At 34.6% G+C, this 6135-nt stretch overlaps 1 non-coding gene across 1 annotated transcript; it reads right to left on the reverse strand.

The window, feature by feature from the left end:
• Nucleotides 1-5756: 5756 nt before the first annotated feature.
• Nucleotides 5757-5828, reverse strand: TRNAN-GUU (transfer RNA asparagine (anticodon GUU)). The gene has a single exon. It is a non-coding gene; the product is annotated as a tRNA-Asn (tRNA).
• Nucleotides 5829-6135: the final 307 nt, after the last annotated feature.

The raw sequence follows: 6135 nt of genomic DNA on the forward strand, positions 1-6135 counted from the left end.
ATATGGTTGCCAAAAAAATCATGATGATCAAAAGCAAGAATCTTTTTATCAACAACCAAAATAGACAGATCATCAATAAACAAGATAGGACAGTCAAACAAGTCGCGATCTAAGTGATTTACAAGAACCAAATCAACGACACGATTTTTGTCACCAGCTGAAGAGAACAAGGATGTTTCAAAAAGTTCAGGAGTCTTACCTTTAAAAGTAGGAAAAAAAGATCGGATTTACCTTGTTCAATCAACACAAACCTTCGCTTCTCGGGGGTATAATGAAGTCAAAAATTTTCTTTCGGTTTTTCAAAAACCTGAAGGGAAACAAAACAAGGAAAACTAATATGATGGTTAATAGAAATATTCCTCACTTGTTCTCGCTCTTCTTTTTCATTTATTTCTTTTTCTAACTCGTTTTCTCTTCGTTCTTCAATTTCTTTTTCAATTTTCTCCTTTTCATTTCCTTTTTCAATATCAATTTCCTTTTCAATCTTCTCTTTTTCGTTTTCTTTTTCTCTCACTTCTCTTTTTCTTTTATCATTTTCATTCTCTTTTTCTTCTTTTTCGATTTACTACAACTTGAGGATGAAACAAAGGAATCGAAAAGATAAGGGTTTTGCTCAAAGAAGGAGAAAGTATTCTCTAGGTATCTCGATCAAGTCTTCGTGAACGATTCTCCGGTAGGGACTTCGTTGAAACATACGAAAAATGACTCGTACTTTCTGATTCATCTCCTCGAAAAGTCTCAAACTCGAAGCTTTCATCTCTTTATCTCAAATTTCTTGACTAGTAGGAATCCCAATAAGAATCTCTTCTCGAATGGTCATCAGAAATATGTCTTCGTGATGATCGTGTCTCTATTTTCTGACATGGTGGGATTTGCTTCTGTCGGGATGTTGCTCAAGGTTCTAGCTTGTCTTGAATAGGCCTAATTTTTTAGTTGAGCATGTTCTCCATTTCTTTCAACAAATATTGAAATTCATCAGCTGAAAATTCTTCCCGAGACATGATTATTTAAAGGTCACTAGGGAAGAAACTAAAAGGTTTTCTCTCCAGTCGTGTTTACGCTCGCTTTGGCTTTTTCTTTTCTTGAATGATCTCACAATCTCTTGCCTTTTACTGCTCTTCTCACTCTCGTGATTTTTCATTTTGTCTCGTATAAACCTATTGCAGCTTTGGGATCAGCTTCAAAATGGGTTAAAAGGGATAATGTTGGGTGTAGGGTAGGCTGAACAAAGAAAGAAAATGGTTAAGTGTGGCGTTGGGGTAAAAGCGATGATAGAAATGTTTTGATGATCGAGAGATAGAAATAGAAGGGGATAAGTACAAAACTTGCAAAAATTTCACTATTAATAATAAATTTTTTATACTCGTATTTGTTTTTGAATTTTCGTAATTCCTTTTTTTTCAATTACAATATGCTGAAATACAAAGCAAATAAATACAACTTTTTTTAATTTATTTCAAAAATTTATTTCGAAATTTTTTTTCTATGAACCTACTCCGAGATTAACATGAACGTCGGCGCTCCTCGTTTTCTAGCTCTAATACCAAATGATGCGAGACAGCTTGGGTTGATTCGAGTCATTCACAAGTTTGCCCAATCGTCGACGAGGAGTAGTTAGAGTTGTCAAAAATGGGTGATTTAGGCTAAGGGTTGTGGAAGCTTTCAAGGTGTTTAGATGAGTGTTTATGGTGTTGGTAGGTTCGACTTAGGATAGAAAAAAAGGAGGTGGTGTATTTGATGGCTCGATTTAAGGATAAAATAAAGGTAGATAAGTTTTAAGATAAATGGTGGGGATGGATAGTTGAACTCAAACTTCAGGAATGATTCAACACTAAAAAGTGTCACCCTGATTCCTATATTGTCTAAGGTGGTTTTGCGAAATAGAAGGTTGTTGAGTGCCACACCAGGTTACGGTGATAAGTTTGGAAACAAGTTAGGAGACGCCACTAGCACGCTTAATAAGTCAACGAGACTTGTAAGAAATTTTAGAGGAGACAAACTCACTCAAGAACACAATGTTCATAAATCAAATTGGCAAAAGTCCCTTACAAAATGAAATAGCAAACTATTTATAGCCTAAGGAGAGCCTAGCCGATTGGTCACAAACAATCAGATTAATTGAGCTAATTAATAAGCTGAAATAACTTAATATCTAAGTTGAATCCTTTGAAGTATTCTAGGCATTAGGGAAGGCAATATGCAGCAGCTTAATTGCTCCAATTCAGTTGATTAATGAGTTGATTACTTAAGTTGGAAGAATCCATTGATTGAGCAACCAAAAGCTTTAACTTTCTTCATTAATTCAGCCTTGAGAAGCCAAATGAGCAACAACATTAGTAACGTCTTGGGCACACAAACAGCCTCTTAGGTGTGAAAACACCCAACCGAATGGTCATCCATGTGAACAGAATTTTTCCAGCAATGTGAAAGCTTTCAATGATGTTTCGAGAGCTAAATGTTCAGCTTTGGGAAGAAGGAAAAACAATAGCACTTCATGTGTCTTTTGTTATACACGAGAAAGGTGTTTGGAGAAATAAACCTACAGCATGCCATATTTATGTCGTCCAATGCATGTACACTCCCTCAATGGGCGGCATATTAATGGCAATTGTGTTGACCGAATGGTCAATGGAGAAGAGAAAAATAGTAGCTTCTTTAATGCTATCCATGCTTACTTTTGCAAAGACCAAGAGGTTGCTTAGGAAAAGGCAACCAGCAGCTCATCCTCCTTAAATGCCATCGAAACACAAGGCTGCACAATTAATTTGGTTTAGACACAATTTAGACTTCATTAAATTTGTCTAAACTTTGGACATAATTAAAACGTCTGAATCTAGGACACATTAAAAATTTGTACTAATTAGAACATAATTAATAGACTTGAGACATATTACTAGCATGCATAAAACATATTTAACACACATAATTAAATTTTCCATCTTTTAACAAATTAAATACTAAAAATTATTTGAGCTGAACTAACTAATTAAACTAACTCATTTAATTAATTCCAGCAGCCTAAAATGCATGAGATTAAAATAAAATAAAATAAAATAAAATAAAATCTAACTCAATAAGATAGCATTAAGCCTAATTGAGCTCCATTGAGCTAGGTCGAGCTTACAAGAATTGCGAGGCTCACTTTGTGAGCTAAACCACGGGCGTTCCTGGCCGGGATCGTATCAAATGCATACCAATTATCTAATCGAGATACACGTGTTCCCGATTCAAGATTCTAGCGGCCTTGCACTCTGATGAAACCAACTCGGATTAACGGCCTCAACTGCGCGGGTTGTTTAAACTCGATCACTTTTCCCTTGATTTGTTCTCGGAGATCTGAATACAGCACAATCGACTCGTTTCTCCAACTGTCCGCAAACATGACTCCAACCCAACACGATTTGAAATCAAGTTAACTTTAAGGGATGAGTTGTCAATCTAGATACTTAGGAAAATTGTGAATACCAATTGGAAGAATTTTTAGTATGGATATGTATCTCACGATTCTTGTCCTAAAAGAATACCGACCTAAAGCTAAGTATGTATTTAGTGAAGCATAAATTTAATCATGATTTGATTGATTATGGAATGGGTTTGAATGAAAAATGGTGAAAGTTGGAAATGGAAGGGATTTGGAAAGCAATTAATCTAATTTGCAAAGAAATTAGGAAATGGAAATGGTATAACAATATGCTACTAACGCTGAAATTGGAAGAAAATAATGGTTTTAATTTAATTGCTCAAGCACATTCAAGTCTATCTTCCAAGCTACCACCCAATACATAATTAAAATTTAATAAAAAATAAAATCAATTTTTTTTTCTAATTTTGGCTTTTACAAAGTCAAAAGAAATTTGATGAATCCTTGGCTTTTTCCATATTTTTTACTCGGCCTCATTTATTAACTGTGTTGCAAATTGGTCCTTTTCTACTCGTTTTTGACTCATTGCATTTGAATTGTATCCCTGACAAGATTAAAGCATAAAATCACTAATTTAGATGAGATCAATTCAAGAATTAACCGATTTAAACCCAAAAAATAATGCAAATTTAACATGTTATCAAATCCCCCTACTTAGCTCAAGCTTGCCCTCAAGTATATTGTACTTTCAAACATCAGAACTTATTCAATAATTTATTAAAAATCAAGCCTCTTTTTCGCATCCATAATCGATTTAAACAATATAGGCAATAAATAAATAAATGCTTAAAATACCTTGTTTGATCAACAAGTATCATAAAACAGAAACATGTGAACTAAATCATTTTACTAAATTGAGTTTGAACCAAATTTTGCAAGGCATTATTAATTAATCATGCAATAATAACTTTTTTTAGATGTGGTCAAACCTTTTTACGTGAACTAGGATGACAACCCAAGCACCCTACCCCAGTTACTCAGTTCAAATAGTCTTTTTTTAGAAGCTCGGTTAGTGAAATGTTTGTAAGTTTTCAGTTTGTCACTCGAACCTTTTTAGGCGAGATGAGATGACAACCCAAGAACCTTATCTCAGTTACTAAATTCAGTCACTTTTTTGAAACTTTCACTCATAACTTGAGCCTTTATTTTTTTTAATAATTTTTTCATTTTATTTACTTATGTACAAGAAAATATTTTTTTCAAACAAACAATTTTAATGAAAATCTAGTTACATATATCAGCTTCAAAACACACATGTCGATCAATCTAGATACTTGAACACTTTAATTCAGAAATTACCCAATTGTCCAAATTGACTAATTAATGAGACTATAGGCTTAATGTCAAATAAACTATCGAATACATCTAGCATAAGATTTAACATATGCAAGAGAGAAACATGCAGCAAAAATCAATCAATCATCCATGCATACTTGTTACTTTTTCATAAAAGGTCGTCTTATTCAAAACCCCAATTATGAAATCCCCTTTCTCCCACTTCACACCTCGAAATGCATCGTTCTTATAGACAGAAAGGCACTTTCACATATTCTTAACCCGAAATGGCTGGGGAGAGGAAATGTTTCTTTTTTTAAGGTACTCCTAGGAACAGATCTAGTGGACACGAGATGGGGCCTGTAGCTTAGAGGATTAGAGCACGTAGCTATGAACCACGGTGTCGGGGGTTCGAATCCCTCCTCGCCCACAACTGGCCCAAAAGGGAAGGATCTTTCCTTTTGGGGGTAGGAAAATCATGATCGGGATAGCAGACCCAAAGCTATGGAACTTGGGCATGGGTCTTTTACCGAAATGGAGTGGCCTTTTATTTATTATTTATCATATATTTACTTTTCTATTTTATATTTATATATAGTATTACCAGCCAAAACAAAATAAAATAAGCATATTTTTTTGTTTAAAGCCCCGTAACTCTTCCTCAGCCAGGCTTGGGTAGAATAGCAGAGCAAGTACAAGTATTAGTAGCATAGAAAAAATGGGCTCCTCATCATTAAATTAATGTGTTTGCTCGCGGTAATTGTGGCCTCTCGAGAGAATCGATGATTGCATCTTTGAGGCATTTTCTAGTACTAGTCCATTTGAGAATTCTTAATTAGCTAGTTGTAAATAGCCCTGGGACTATAGAACAAAGGATTATCCTAGACACCTACATCGAGGTATTGATGGTGATCCTCAAATATCACAGAATAGAATGTGATACGATGAGATAGAATGTAATAGAAACAAAAACACAGGAAATGAGTTACCTACTCTTAACGGTCAAAGCGAACCCTTTCATTCTAACATTCTGAATTCTTTAATTTGGAATGAACCAAATCTCCTTAAGTAGGATTCGAACCTATGACCAATCAGTTAACAGCTGACCGCTCTACCGCTGAGCTACTGAGGAACAACGGGAGATTAGATCTCATAAAATTCAATTCCCGTTCTCAACCCATGACCAATATGAACTCAAATTTTTCTTTGTAACCCTCAGAACTTCTTTGTATCGGCTCTGTTCCATGCCTCATTTCACAGGGAACCTCAAAGAGGCTCTATTTCATTATATTCCATCCAGATCCCAATTCCATTTTTATATTGTCATTGACATGACATAAGAGATGTCAGTTAATAGGAATTAGACCTAAGATCATTCTAAATAGAAAAACTTCAATCATTTCAATTTATTTGAAAGGAGAAAAAGAAAGGTAATATCT

This window comes from Gossypium raimondii, chromosome 11 (assembly GCF_025698545.1).
Source record: "Gossypium raimondii isolate GPD5lz chromosome 11, ASM2569854v1, whole genome shotgun sequence".
In the NCBI taxonomy this organism is placed as follows: Eukaryota; Viridiplantae; Streptophyta; class Magnoliopsida; order Malvales; family Malvaceae; genus Gossypium; species Gossypium raimondii.